The 16,337-nt window shown below is 33.7% G+C and overlaps 1 protein-coding gene across 1 annotated transcript in view; it reads left to right on the forward strand.

The window, feature by feature from the left end:
* The window catches only part of LOC308510431 (cadherin-related family member 4-like), a gene marked incomplete at both ends in the record, with an annotated part of 118,807 nt that overhangs the window by 76,782 nt on the left and 25,688 nt on the right, over nucleotides 1–16,337 (forward strand). The window lies entirely within an intron of this gene.

The following is a 16,337-nucleotide window of genomic DNA, read 5'->3' on the forward strand; positions in this document are numbered from 1 at the left end:
AGGAGAGACACAAGAAGAGACATACCACTTTATAGATAGTGCCAAATTTCCTTTATGTTATGATTTTGTGCTTTCTTGCTACTTAAGAGCAGTAAGAATTCCAACAGCGGATCCTATGAATCAGACTATGACTTCTAATAAAAATGATTTAAAACCACAAACACTGTTTAGAGTCTATGCATACTCCTACATGGTGAAGACTTTCATATGTGATCTTGGTGAGCTAAAATCCTTAACCGTGCCCATGACTCAGTGTTTCAATCCCCACTATAGGCTCATTATGTCTGGAAAAACATAATAAACCGGGCCAAAAATCTTTGTGGAGAGAAATTTAATGAAGTGACTTGAGTGGTTTCAAGCATGACTCAGAGGATGTCATAAGCTAACGAACCTGCTGTCTTGAAACAAGCTTTCAATAATACACCCCAAGTGCACTCTAAGTTACATTATGAGTTTCAGTAGATGTTCTCTGCATTTGCACTTTCATAACCAATCATTTCCATGTTCATTTTGTTTGTGAACTCCTATATTCAGATAGATATAGAACAAAAGATCATTGTTCTTCAGCCTTAAAAGCATTTACGTTTCTTTCTCTATGGGGCTAGAAGGACTCATTCAGGAATGAATACTTGATTTCTTGGGACTAAGTAAAAGGCTATACATTACCCACTGTAAGACAGGTGGGCTTAACTTTTGACTAAAACATTGTTGATAAATTCAAATACCTTTCCTCTAAAGATACTTTCAACCAGAATTTGGGTGGAAAGTACCAATAATGTTTTATTCAGAAAAATAAAATAAGGACATAATTCCCAAGTACAATATCATTTTTTGTTTATACTACACTTTGTTCCAGGAAAGACTGAAGCTCACATAAATGATAAATTCAATATAGCAATACTAGTTAAGTTAGAAGTAGATGAATGAATCTAAATCTCATCTGTAAGAATGAATAAACAAGAAAAAGATATATTTTACAAAATAAAACATGAATAAAGTTATGGACTGAGTGTTTGTGTCCCACCAAACTCCTATGTGAAAGCCCTACACCCCAGTGTAATGCTATTTGGAGATGGGCTCCTTTACAGGTAATTAGGATTAGATGAGATCATGAGGATGAGGCCCTGGTTGATGTGATTAGTTTCCTTATAAGAAGAGACATCAGAGAACCTGCTCTTTCTCCACCACATAAAGACACAGCAAGAATGCAGCCATCTGCAAGCCAGGAAGAGGGGGTCTCACCAGAAATCAAAACCTGCTGAATTTTCTGATTTAAGACTTCCTCGACTCTAGAACTTTGGGGAAAAAAATCTATTGTTTAAGCAACACAGTACACAGTGTTTTCTTGTGGCAGTCCAAGTAGACTAAGATAAATATCAATTTGTTTTAACAAACATAAAAATGTTATAAGCTATAATATTAAAAGATGTATAATCCTAGTAAATAATAGATACATAGTTAGAGGAATGAAACATACTGGAAAGTCTAGAATTCAAGATATAAGATTATAGGTTAATGATAAATTCTTACATAAATGGGGTTAGAATAACTAATAAATCTAGAATAACGAATAAACTCAAAATGTATACAATTTCCTGCTATATCTTTCAAGATAAACTAGTTTGAAAATATATGTCAAAATATTTTAGTGAGATGAAATTTTATAGGTATCATTTCAAATTCAGATTTGTTCTTGTCAATTGGCTAGTTTATCTTCAGTTCTTCTCTCTGGAATTATTATCTTCTTGGGCCATATGTTTCTAAGACAATCTAAGATTATGATAATGAACGGCATCATGATGGTGATCTTGTTTGTTGGAAAATGCATATTCCAAGCAGGATTTGGGGGGACATGCTTTCACTTTGATAAAACTGGGCCCCAAATTTTCAGGGAATGTTTTAAAAAGAAGTGAAGTATAGCATTCCATTGTCACTCTACAAAGTATTATGATTTGTTTTATAAAAACATGATTCCTAACCACCACGACTCTCAAGGAAATTCTCTCTTGGTGATTGTGTCATTAACTAGTGCCATCTATTCATCTAATACCTCTGTTCATCTAATACATCTTGGTGTCCAAGTTCCAGAACATGTGCTTTCTGGCTTCTGGGCTTTGCTCTCAATGTCATGTGTCCTTTCTACTCTCTTCTATATCTACTAAGTATTCTATGTGCCTTGCAAGGTCCACTATATTCCTGCTACATGAGCCATATTTTTCCAATTAAATGCAAATGTTGCATGAAACTATATGACAGGGCCTGGGTTCATAGCATGACCTAATTGCTCGACTCTCTAAAAGCTTGCCACCTGGTAGAGTTATTCTTACCTAAGGTGCAGATCACCCACGAAAGTACTAGTATGAAAGATACTCCTTCTGGGGTTGTGAGACCCACACATGTGTTCACAATATAAATTATAGAAAACACAAATTAAGTCATCAAAGAACAAATTGACACTGCCTCCTGTTGTTACTCAGCCCAGGAGTTCCCACATTAGCAGGATTAGAATTTCCACAATTTCTAATTTATTTCCATTTTCATCTACAAGGAAAGTGAATATCCCAAAGAATTTCCTACCAAAAACACCTTGAAATGTGTGATAAAATGTAGCAAATAAGTCTTCCAAGTAGAAAATTGACCTCTAAAGAAATTAAGAGAAATTTCCTGGGGCCAAAAGTAAAACGACTACTCAAAGCTGCCAATTGTGCTGGGAGCTTCTTTATTTCTCTGGAAAGAAGAGGGTTACAGCTACATGGAAACAGGAAATAAAATTCGGGGAGCAAGAAAGTCAGGGAGTTGAAATCCCTTATAACAAGGGGACTTTCACAATTATAAAAAAAAAAAAAAAATCAAAGACAGCTTTCATGTACTGGCCCAGGAAGGCAACAAGAAAGCTTGCCCATGTAGGCCTGGGCTCTGAAGTAAGGGGAAAAATGTGTCCCTTAAAACTGAAGGCAGATATATTGGGTTTGAATTACCTAAGACAAAACAATAGAAAAAAGAGATCCATGGTGTATTCTCTTGTTTTGAGGTGCATCTGGCAGAAACAGAATCTGAATTTCTTTGAAGAGGCTTAACATCTACCTAAACTGTAAAATAGTCTTAGTTAAAACCTGGCTGAAAACGACCTCAGAATATAAACTCACAGACTCTTGAAAAAAAAAAAAAGGCCGCAACATGCAGAATGCTAAATTCACCAATGCACAGTTATTTCACGTACAGATCACTGGCTGCAAGCTGAAATGCCTGCAGTGAGATGGTTTGTGGCCTGTGTGTAATGCACAGCCTAGCACATCTTTGTGAGGTCGTTCTGTGACCAGGAACGGTTTGCTTGCTTGTGTTGTGTCGTATATTTCTGACTCACAGATGATGGGATAACAATGCTATGGTTTTATACCAGTAAGCTGCAATTGCTATGTCATTTAGCTGCTAATTATTAACAATATAATGTTTACGTCATACTAAATCTGCAGAATTCTATGTGGTATTGGCATATTTGAGGGTGTTTTTGTAGAAGGAACATGTGTGGAAAAATAACTATATTGTTAATAGAGCATTTGTACATGGAAATAGTTAGAGCTTAGTGACTACAATGTTTGCATGGCACTTGGTCTCAAATCATCTGGACATTCTGAACATTTAAGAAAGTGCACTGTAGTGAAAATTAGATGTGGTCCTGATGTTTAGAAGGGCACTAATTTATTGTGGTGAAAGAAGCTAGAGGTCATTTATTAATGTTTTGGTAGAAAAGTTGTTATTACAAACATCCAACCAGGTTGTATTTTTATGTGCCAAGGAGCCTCCTGTAGTACTTAAAAAAAAAAAAAAAAATTGATCAATGGTCTTGAGACTGGATGCATCAAAGAAATTTCAACAGGTTTTCTTATCAAATGGTAATATATGAATTAGATGATAGCTGAAATATGTTTTTAAAAGGTTAGAAAAATGTGTCCTTTTAAGTGGATCGGACCTGAGTGGCTTCAGTCAACTGTCAGGGGAGTGCCTTATGTCAATTAGAAAGTGAACACAGAAGGGGGCCTGTCCTGTAACAAACCAAGTAACTAAAGGAAATGTGTTTTAATTGTGTCAGTGACAACATTTTTGTACCCATAATATTCAAGGTAAGTAAATCAATGTTTACCAATTATGCCACTGCCTGGATCCGAAGAAAAACAAAAACCAAGAATTTCTTTACTGATGTAAATACTACTACTACTACTACTACTACTACTAATAATAATAATAATGATAATAAAACAAATTTCTTAGCATGATTATACATTGTACTCACTGACAAGAATTTGCATACAGAATTAAAAGCTGTTTTGTCTCCTGCAAAGATCATGATAAATTTCCTCAGAGGATAGTTTCTAAATCATCACTGTCTCTTTAGTGATTCTTTTAAAGAAATTATTACCGAACACATTCCCTTTTTTTCCAAACCAGAGTACGGTGGCTTTCCCATGGCCAGATGCTTATTTCAGTTCTAGAACATATGAAAATATAAACCATTTTCTTTCCTCTAAAATATTAGTAGAATGAATTACTTATAAATTAATGTTTATCTTTCCTTAAATGTGGTTATAAGAGTAGTCAAACTCTTAGAACTCATTTTTGTTCTAAAGGGACATGGAAATAACTACACTAAATTTATCCACTTTTATAAATAAACTCTTTGGTAGGCAAATTTTACTAACTTTGTTTTTTAACAGAGAGGTGTTAGAAAGCACAGAAACAACCACCTGAAATGACAAGGCGTTACCAGGAGTTGAGTGTCTCTCTATGGCTATTTTTCTTTTGGAGAACTTTGTGTGCCAGAGAAATGGATACTGGATCTATTACATGTATTTAACCTGGATGCCTATTAACCATAAGAGCCAGTAATTATATCCATATGTATTTAGAGATGGTGGCATTGCCAAATATCTCTTATGACTTTGTATGGTGTTTAAGAACAAGATGTTTTTTAGCCAGGTGGCCTGGATTTTAATCTCAGCTTCAACACTTATTATGTTTGTGACCATGGGCAAGTTACTGAGGCTCTCTTTCTCATTATAAAGTGACAGTAATAACAGTGCCTACCTAAAAAATGAGTATTTGTAATGTACCGACTGGCTCTTAGTAAGCATCCGACAAATGTCTGCTAAATGAATAAACTAGAATTATTTCCACAACTGGAAAAAAACAAAAAACAACAACAATGGAATTGTGTTCTATTGAGTCTACATACTTGATTAAAATTGGATTTTCATCATATAATTATCCAAGCAAAGGCCAAAAATCACTTAAATGTGTCTGATAAACTCTTCAAAATATTCTTATTTCACCAGATTATGGGATAAAGCTACAGCATAAGTCACTAAGCTTACATATTTTTAACAATCATAATGCTTCTTGAATTGTTTATATTATGAAACAAACTATAAATAAATTTTTAAATTTACTAAACATGGCATAGCTTAAAGATTTTGAAATATAGCATAAAGAACTAACCTACAGCAGATTTTATTTGTAAAATGTGTGAGATCACATTTTGAAAAAAAAATTTTAAACAATGCAAGCTGAAGGAAGCAAGCTGATCTCTAGAATTCTCCAGAGATCAATAGCCCTATCTATCTACCTGTCTGTCTATCTATTTATCTTTATATATCAATTCATTGTAAGAAATTGGCTCACTCGTTTATGGAGGCTGCAAAGTCCCATTATCTGTTGCTGGTACACTAGAGGTATAGTTATAGTCTGAATCAGAAGGCCTGAGAACCAGGCGCACCAATGGTGTAAGTCCCAGCCTAAGGGCAAGAGAAGACCAATGTTTCAGCTCATCAGTCAGGCAGAAAGAGCAAATTCTTCCCTTTTCTACCTCATCAGTCTACTCAAGATCTCAGTGCATTGGATGATGCCCACCCAAGTTGGGGAGGGCAATCTGCTTTACTGAGTCTACCTATTCAAATGCTAATCTCATGTAGAAAAATGTCCTCTCAGATACACCCAAGAATAATACTTAAAGTATCTGGGCATCCCATGATCCACTCAAATTGACACTTAAAATTAACCGTCTTACCCACCATAATTTTAGTAAATCACTGAATTGGAAATTAATTGCTCTTTTCTTAGTGTTGCAATGTTTTTTATATCTGTATTTTGTTACTTACATCTTTCTGGCTTACATTATAAAAAAATCCTTTTTTAAATTTTATTATACTGTGAAATCCTTGAAGGCAGGATTCTTTCTTATGTATATTTTTGCTATGTACTATGCATAGTATTTCCTTAATTATTTACTGAATAAATATATGTGACTACATATTCAATAGGAACTCTGAGTACAGAAAAATACATTAGAGCTTATTGTCATTGAATATAAGAATTTTGGGGTGGAAGAAAATGTAAGTGAAACCTGTACCTCTCCTTCTCTCATTTTATAGCAAAGAGACTTGCCTTTTTGGAGTGGAAAAGCAATGTGATTATCAATGGTTCCCCAAATCTGTAGCTTTCAAGTTAAGGCAATGACAGATAAATTGTTTTGTGCTCACCAGATCCTGATTTATTTTCTGAGTACACAGGAAGACTACATTATCTGGCTACTTTTTAGTGAGATTGGGGCCATGTAACTGGGAAGTGGGCTGAAGCTATTTCCCAAGTCTGGCCATGGAAGTCCAGATACAATTGTCCTTTGTAAGATGATTTTTGAAGGCCATTTTTAAAGGTGGAAATATTACAAATTGAAAGTCACTGCCTGAAAAAGAACCTCCAAGAAGACCTATCTAACATGTCTGACTGTGATGTAGGCAAAAAGGAAACTCATTTCATGTTTAATCAAGCAGATTTCACTTTTTAATTGTTACTGCAACATAGTCTATCTAGTCTATTAAGACTGGTGCAGAATTATTTCTGGATGACAGTTGGACTCTCCCAAATCATTAAAATTATCACAATTTATTTCCATCTTTATATTCATATGGCTTTGAGAATAGACAACAATTTTTTCATAACATCAAAATGCACATCTTACATGCCCTCATAGTTTTATTTAGGTTTTAAGAGTATATAAACATTTATATGAGAAACTTTTTCTTGGAAAAATTAATATAAATTTTTACCTGCTAATTTTCTTTAAAACTATGTGTATTTCTAATAGCTTGATATTTTTTTCCTGTATAAGTGAATGATCATTTTTTTTAAAAGCTCAGCGTTTTCATGATAAAATTCTAGTAATTACTTATTTTAGCAAAAATTATTTCCATTTCAACAGCAATAAACTATAATAATGTTTTGAAAATCATAAAAATTGAGATGAAATATCTGTGCATTTAAAAACAATATTATCTATATTGGCTTTTTTATTCCAACATTAAGTGACGTAGGCGATCAACTTCTTGAGATGAACATTGTCTCTAATTTGTTTTCATCTTTTACTTTTACTGGAATACAACTATTCTGGTGGTAATGACTTAATGTTATACATGATTATTATATATGATACACAAAACCAGTGTATTTGTAAGAAGGTATAATTTTGAGAGAGAGATAGAATGAATTCAATGATTAAACAAAAACGATGAAAGACATAAAAATTAACTACATAAAATTACATTTTCTGTCTTAACAATTTAAAATCATTCTCTAAGTAATTCCGTTGGTAAGTGAAGGATAAATTGTAGAGAATAAGTCCTGGGATTTACGAGTATATTGCAATCTTGGGGATAAGACATATTTTACATATAGCAAATGTCTGCTAATAACCTGTAAACATTTCTGCAAATTTAAGAAATATATATATTCTATTAGCTTCAAACACTGAATTTAATTATTATCTGTAACTTTTCTAAGACTCTTATAACAAAGTAGCAAAGGCTGGGTGGCTTAAAGAAACAATATGTTTTCTCATAGTCTAAAGGCTACAAGTTCAAAATCAAGGTGTCACTAGAGCCATGTTCCCTCTGAATGCTTTGGGGGATCATTTTTTCTATGATTTTCTTTTAGCTTCTGCAGACTCCAGCAGATCTTGGTCTTCCTTAGCTTCTAGATGCTTTATTACAATCTTTGCCTTGGTCATTATACGTGTTCTTTCTCTTCTCTGTGTCTGTCCTCTTCTTATAAGGATACCAGATTGGAATAAAGGCCCACTCTACTCCAATATGACGTCATCTTAACTTGACTATATATGAAAGACTATTTTACCCACAAAAAAGTCAGATTCACAGATATCAGGGGACTGAACTTGAACATATCTTTGGGGGATGTACCATACAACCGACAACAATCACATGTCATCTTGGTGAATTTCTATTTTAGAAAGGAAGTTTAAAATAGTAGTTAGAAACATGGATTCTAGCACTAGATAAACCTCATAGAAATCACCATTTGCTCTTATGGATTGCACACCTTAAGAAAATTACTTCACTCTGTGGGCCTCAGTTTCCTCACAAGTAACGTGCTAACAATAGTACTCACTTTAAAGGTTTGGGGGATAACTGAATCCTGAAAATGCCAGAGATATGTAAATGCAAAGTAAATTTTAGCAGTTATCATTATTTTTGCTGTTACTACAACTACTTGAGTTTTAACCAACTTTCATTGAATGGTTCCATTCACAGGGACTGAATTCCCTCAAATTTATACAACATTATGTATGTTTACCTAGTTAATATATAATAAACATACTTTTGGTGAAAGTTATGTTAAAATTTGACCAGAATTCAGTAACACTGATCCATTTAGAACTAAACCAAAATGTAGTGTAGATAGACAGACAGATAAACAGACATATAGCGGAGTATGGAATCAGTAATTATCAATTTTTTTTAATCTGCTCAAATTCTCAGGGTATTTAGTAGGCTAACAAGCATATGAATCGCTGAAAAAGTTGGGAATACTAGTTTATAGTTCTCAAACTCAGTGTCATGGACAAAATTTTTATGGCATATCTCGGGAAAGTTATGTTCCTTAGAACATGCATTGGGAAATCATGTACAACAGATAATATATAACTGAGATTAAAATAAAACAAGACATTTAAATACAATTATATGTCTTAATTTATACATTCTAACCTATTAGACATATAATTTGCCGCTAATACATTTTAAAAATTTATCTATTACAGTATTCTGGGTGACAAATTTATAGATTAATTTTAGGAATTTTGTTCTTATAATTATTTGAACTAAAAACTACAAATAAAATGTTTTGGCCAGAAGACTCCATATTGTTGATTTAGTCCTTACCAACTTGATTTATAGATTCAATGCAATCCCAATCAAAATCTTAGCAAGTGATTTTATGGATAGCAATAAGTGATATTATAGTTGATATGCAGAGGTAAAGACTTAGAATAGCCAACACATTACGGAAGAAGAATAACAAAGTTAGAGGATTGACGCTACCCAACGTCAAAACTTACTATAAAGCTACAGTAAACAGGACAGTGGTGAAAGGATAAATTGATCCAAAATGAAACAGAATAGACAACTCAGGAATAGACTCATATAAATGTAATTAATTGACCTTTGAAAATGGAGAATAGATATTCCTTTCAACAAATGGTGCTGAAATAACTGAACATCTACATAAAAAAAATAAAAAGAAAAGAAAAAGAAAACTCAATCTAAACACAGACCTCCAGCTTTTATGAAAATTAACTTGGAATGGATTACAGATATAAATGTAAAATGCTAAACTGTAAAACTCCCAGTAGATAACTTAGAAGCAAACCAGGATGGCCTTGGGCATAATGATGACTTTTTAGATACAACACAAAAGACATGATCCATGAAAGAAAGAATTGATAATCTGGATTTCATTAAAATTAAAAATTTCTGCTTTGCAAAAGATAATATCAAGAGAATGAGATAAACCATTGACTGGGAGAAAAGTCATTTGCAAAGATTTTCTGATTTGAAAACACATCTGATAAAGGACCATTATCCAATATGTATAAAGGACCCTTAAAATTCAACAATCAGAATGCAAACAACTCAATTAAAAACGGGACAAAGACCTGAATAGACACATCATCAAAGAAGATATGCAGAGAGCAAGTAAGCATATGAAAAGATGTTCAACATCATGTGTCATTAAGAAGTTACAAATTCAAACCATTGTACACCCATTAGAATGGATGATGTTTGCTATTAGAATGTATGCTATTAGAATGGCCCAAATCCAAAAGTCTGTCAATATCAAATGCTGACACATTAAAGTTGAGCATCTGGAACTCTCATTCATCATTGGTAGGGATGTAAAATGGTACAATCACTTTGGAACATAGTTTGGTGGATTCTTACAAAACTAAACACACTCTTATAATATAATTTAGCAATCATGCCCCTTGGTATTTACTTAAAAGACCTGAAATGAAAAAACCTTAAGATGGATGCTTATTCATAATTGCCAAAAACCTATAAAGTACCAAGATGTGCTTCAGGAGGAAAATTGATGAATACACTGTGGTACATCCAGACGATGGACTTAGTGCCAAAAGAAGAGAACTATCAAGCCATGAAAAGATGTGGAGAAACCCGGAATTCATATTACTAAGTGATAGACACCGATCTGAAAAGGCTACACACTGTATAAATCCAACTATATGACACACTTGGAATTTGCCCTGGAAAGGGCAGAGTTATAGGTACAGGAATATCATCAGTGGTTTCCAGAGGTTACGAGGGAGGGAGGGATGAATAGACAGAGAACAGAGGAGCTTTAGGGCAGAGAAAGTATTCTGTATGACACCACAATGGTGGATGCTTATAATTACACATTTGTCCAAACCCATGGATTGCACAACACCAAGGGTGAAGCCTATCGTAACCAATGGACTTCAGGTGATAATTATGTGTAATTGTAGGTGCATCAGTTGTGACAACATACCACTGTGGCACATGATATTGAAAGTGAGGGAGTTTTTGTGTGCGCTGATACAGGGGTTAAAATGGGAACTCTCTGTACTTTGTACTCAATTTTGTTATAAACCTACATTGCTCTAAAACACAAATTTATTTGTTGTTCTTTTAAAAGGTATTCACAGATCCAAAGGTGACTCATTTCCAAAAGATAGTTGTAGTAACAACTGTTTTATATTTTGATTTAGTTGTTTTTTTATAATTGTTTTTTTATACAATTATATAAGTGCTACGAGGATTTATGGTCTATAATGAAAAATTAACCTGGGCTCTTTGTAACTACTTATGAGAGAATTCAAAGTTGGGCACAATATTTGTGTAGTTTTAAGTATTTATTTATTCGGGTTTTTATGTTTAACACTCATAGATTCACTGGAATGTTGGAGACAGCTCTGGCTCAAGGGACCCCACTGTTCTGTCTCTTCCCAATTTTGCATTGAATGATGTCTTGTTGGTAGCTTGAAATCAGCCATGACAGAAGTATTTTCAAAATATTTACACTATGGAATTTGGTAAACTCTATAAATCTGAGGGGATTTTTTTGGGGAGGATGGGAGGTAGAGTCAGTTGTTAAATAGCATACCACTCTGTAAGTTCTTTGAAGTGTCAAAATGACCAGATCTTCTTTTTCTCATTTCATACCAAGTGTGTGGACCCCATTATTGGGATTCAAAAATATAGATTAAATTGATGAAGCCATTTTGGAAATGATATACAGTGATGTTGTGATTGAATAGCACCAAAGGTAGAATTCAGTCACCAAAGGTAGAAGTGTAGTGAGAAAATAAGGCTAAAATGAATTTGATAGAGCATCTCTCTTAGACAGTTAAAGAGAAAAAGAAATGTATTTTAAAATGAGAATTAAAATAGGAAACAATATTGTGGCATATTATGGAAGGCATAAATATAAAAGAAAATTGAGAGTTTTATATACATTAAAGAGAGTGAGCCAAAGTCTTCAGTTTTAGAAAAGTTGTGGAGCAGAAAATCCAGAAGGCAGGAAATTGATGAGTAAGTTGGGATGTGGAAATAGAGGCAGAAGAGTGTGGGAGTGAGAAAGAGTAGTATTCCTTTTGGGGAACCTGACAGGGTTGCAGTGTTTCATCTTCTCTTTCGGGTAAGGTGCCCTATTTCCCTGTGCAAAGTGCTAACTTCTCTGAGCACTGTGTGCCTAATGTTAGGTTACACAAGAATGATGAACTGCAGGGTCATTTCTAGCTTGAAAGTTAAATGATTTGTGGCTCTTTGAAAAAAAATAAAGGGAGAAGAAAGAAAAAAGTGAGACAGTAACAAGGATTGTTTTCTTGAGTATAAGAAAAAAATCCTGACCATATTGGTAGACAGAAAAAGATCCAAGGTAGAGAAAAGAATGATTGACTGTTTAAATAGGGGATGACATTTATAGACTGAATGGAAAAGGGAATACAAGTAGGGGAGTTAGGGTTACAAGAGAATAAAAAAAGTGTCATCGTTGCTCAAGAAATAATAACAATTGCTAACATTATTAAAGATAATACAGGTGCTATTCTAAATGCTTTGCGTTTAATATATGTTTTAATTCTCATGAAAATCTAAAAGACAGGAAGCTTCTATTCTTATTTTGTAAGTAAGGAACTGGAAGGTTCCTTGCCCAGGAACATTCCATAGAGATAGGATTTTAACCCAAAATTCTGACTTCAGATTGTGTATGCTGGTAGGCAGAAAGAAGCCTGTGACTGGAGACTTGTTTGGTCACTTACCAGACCAGTAACTTAGCCAAGTCACTCACTCTTTTGCACTTCTGTTTCCTTATTCATCAAATAGTCACATTGTTTTCATCAAATAGTCATAATGTTTTCTTTCTCATTTAACTTCTAGGGCTATTTCGAAGCTCACTTGAAATATACTTTATAAAAGGCAAATAATGATAGATGTATAATATATTTTTATTAAAAAATGGACAAAGAGACATAGAAACTTTTAATTTATTTGATAAAAATTTAGTGACTTAATCTTGAATACCCTTGATTAAGTACACTAATTAGACAGGGTCATATTTGAAAAGTAAGAAACAGATAGTATTGGAAATTTAAGGGGCATGGAAAAGATTTGGAGAAGTTAATACTGTATTATCCCCAGTAGTACTACTATTTTTATTCTATTTGATAATGGGAAATTTGCCAGACCATAGTGAAGGAAATTCCAGATTATGATTTAACAGATTCTCTTATGTTGGGTTCAGTGCCATTTTGCTTTCTTCATAGTCTGTCAACATTCATACCATCTTATATTAGTGCAGCCTGTCAGACATACAATTGCACTCACTAAGGAAACCAAGATTTCTCACGAGATTCTGAACACCAGAATGACAACTTTGGACACACATACCCACATAAGAGCTTTTCTTTCTGAGTTTTCTCTTTTTTTTCTTTGGCTAAAACAAGCAAATGCAGAAATAAAGACTGAGGGATTTGGAGTTTTATTTTCATTATTTATTTGAACCTAAGTGAGATTGCTTCTATTTTCAATGCTGTTGTTTTTTAACATAAACAGCTTTATTTTCATTTTTACAATGCAGCAAATTTTAACATCATGATGAAAACATGGGTGGGAACTATTATCATTACTCTTTTTGTTACTTTGGCTCAAAGAAACTGTGTGGGGGATAAAAGACAAAAGCAAAATTGTATCTATGCCCACCCACAACTGGAAAGCCCTCCTAAGTTAAAGTAATTAAAGTCTGATCTCTCGCTTGAGTCTGTGTGTGCAGAAATCCCAGAGATAACATAAAAATGGCGTTCCGGGCATCCTCTGAGACAGATGCTGTTCAATCAGATTCCAAGAACTCAAGAACATGTTTTTTTGTTTGTTTTGTTTTGGTATTTATTTTTTTTTTATGAGAGAGAAAGCCAAAATACAACTTTCCTGTAAGAACTACAAATGCCATATGGGAAATTGATCTCATAAAACTAAGAAGAAAAACATAATAAAGGAATAACATTTGAATCCTACTGTGCCAATGAAGTGGTACAGTCCCAACTTTTATCCAAATTTTCAAAAGTATATGAGTGTATTAAAGGGGAAGATTTGACTAATAAGTCAAGTACCATTTCTTGTTCTCTTAGCAAACCTTATTCAGAGTACTACCTTGTTGTTATTTGCAAAAAAATAAACCAGCTTTTAGAGATAGAGAGAGAGAGACAGAGAGAGGTCATTACTTTCATTGGTTTCCTGTATTATATGTTATCTTTGGTTAGTGTTTGTGATTCCTTTCAAGTAAAGCTGTAAGATGGTAGCAAATTAACTTGTAAGGAATCTCCGACATAAAGGGAAAATAAAGAAGTCACTGTATTTGGGGAATTATTTCTTATTGTATTTGTTTATAATTAGTAAGGCAGAGTAGAGTTCATGGTGAGATTATAAACCACAGTTAACATAAACTTCATCCTTATATAAAATGCTTTTTTACATGGTTTTTACTATTATTTCCAAAAGAAACAGTAAATAAAATCAGCTTTATGCTTTGCTTGTGTTTTGTAATATTTAATTTTTTTCTCTAGTCGATATAAGCATACTAACTTTTATTGTCTCTTATAGATAATTTTATCACTTCCTAGAAAGTTACTTCTGTTTGTGTTTTGTGATTTTTTCCCCCCTTGTGCTCTTATCTTTTTACAGGGGCTTTTGTTTTGAATGGAAAGTCTGTTGACTGGCTTGTAAAATATTCCTCTACAACAGTTTGCCTTTATTTCTGCTCTGCACTCTATGACTATCATGAGTTCTGGATCAAACTTTATATTAATCTTTTCTTCAGGATTCTGACAGTGTGAAAATAGGGTGAATTTGAACACCACACCAGAACAAACACAGGGTTGTGTTTTTATTTATTCCAAGGAACTTTTTCCCCCCCAGAGGTCTGGGGAGAGATAAGCTTTCTTGCTGTGGACAGAATATATGCATATTACTTGCAATTAAACCACCAGCTTTCATGAGTTCTGACTCAGCACAGACTTGTCAGTTTAACTCTTTGCCTCATACAATCTCAAGGCCTATTTGCCTATCATTCCTGTGCAGACATGAATGCCAAGCTTCTTAGTGTTCGATCCCTGTGCAAATCTGATGCTCTTCCAGAGTCTGGGCAAAAATAAGTTTGCACCCTTATTGCTCTGCCTTTCAGTTTCCTCTCCATTGGTAGCATCAACAGATTTTCCTTGTTTCTTACAAATTCAACTTAGGAAGCTCAAATTCAGCATTTCTGGCAATTTGTAGTAGGAGTTGTTCCTATCATTTTTCTGGAAGTCTGAAAGTCTTTTTTTTTTTTTCATTTATTTTATAAAATTGACATCAGGTGAACAAACTTGGATACTTTTATAATCCTTTTTTTTCAAGTATTATCATTGTTCTTTCATGACCTGCTTTTAATAGTTATTTTTAATAATATAATTAGTACTACAAACCTATCACATAAAATAATATCCAGGATTTTAAGGATAAGTTAGAACATTGGGTAAACGACAATATCCAGTCAAAATAAATGAGTCAGGGTAGTGTCCAGCCATATGCATGGATCTTAGCAATATGCTAGTGAGTGTTAATAAGTTCCAAAAGAATACAAACATCATATGCCCACTTTCAAAAGTTAAAAAAGAAAACAATGCAAGATGTTGTTGAGTACTAGCTTCAGGATGAAGATCATCTCTGGTGATGATATCTGGAAGGCAGGTATAAGAATACAATGGTGGGAGTAGGGAACACTGCATGGTTAGATATATATTATTGTTAAATTTCTTTATTTCACCTCAGAACAATATTATGCAGAGTTCTGATATCATGTAGCGTGCTGATACTACCACATTCTGTTCCACCCTCTGATTGTGGAATTTGTTTTTTTATTTGCATTCCCAAGCCATTCTGGAATGTCTACCTCTTGTGGGATTGCAAACAAAAGTGTCTACTGTAAAGTAGGGAGGTGTTCGGGTCCTTTTTATAGCCTCTTTATGGCAGAAATGACTAGCAATGATGAGATCTATTTATAGCTCTTTATTACTTTTGAGGAAGATTCACTGGGTTGGGCAGACATTTCACAGTACTATGGAAAGGTAAACTGGAACAGTTTTCGGGCAAAGATGTCGCACAGAAACTTGGTAAGCCAGGCATAAACCATTTGTGTCAATAATGTGAAATTCATGTTTGAGAAAGGTGGAGAAATATCTTAATGTGATTTTATAGAGAAAAAACAATGGACAGGAAAATATTTGTTATCCCCACCTTTTTTTTTTTCCCCCAGAGAGAGGAAAGAAATAATCAAATGTTAGGTGAATGTCTGGGAAATCTACAATTGTTAAAGTAAACAAACAATACCTTGGACCTAATTGCAAATTAAGATATTCTCTATCTTTCAGAATGTTCTCACTGCCTTCTCTTTGGTTTGGGAATTTTCAAGGATAGACTAAT

The sequence above is a fragment of the Rhinolophus hipposideros genome (assembly GCF_964194185.1).
Source record: "Rhinolophus hipposideros genome assembly, chromosome: 18".
NCBI classification, from domain to species: Eukaryota; Metazoa; Chordata; class Mammalia; order Chiroptera; family Rhinolophidae; genus Rhinolophus; species Rhinolophus hipposideros.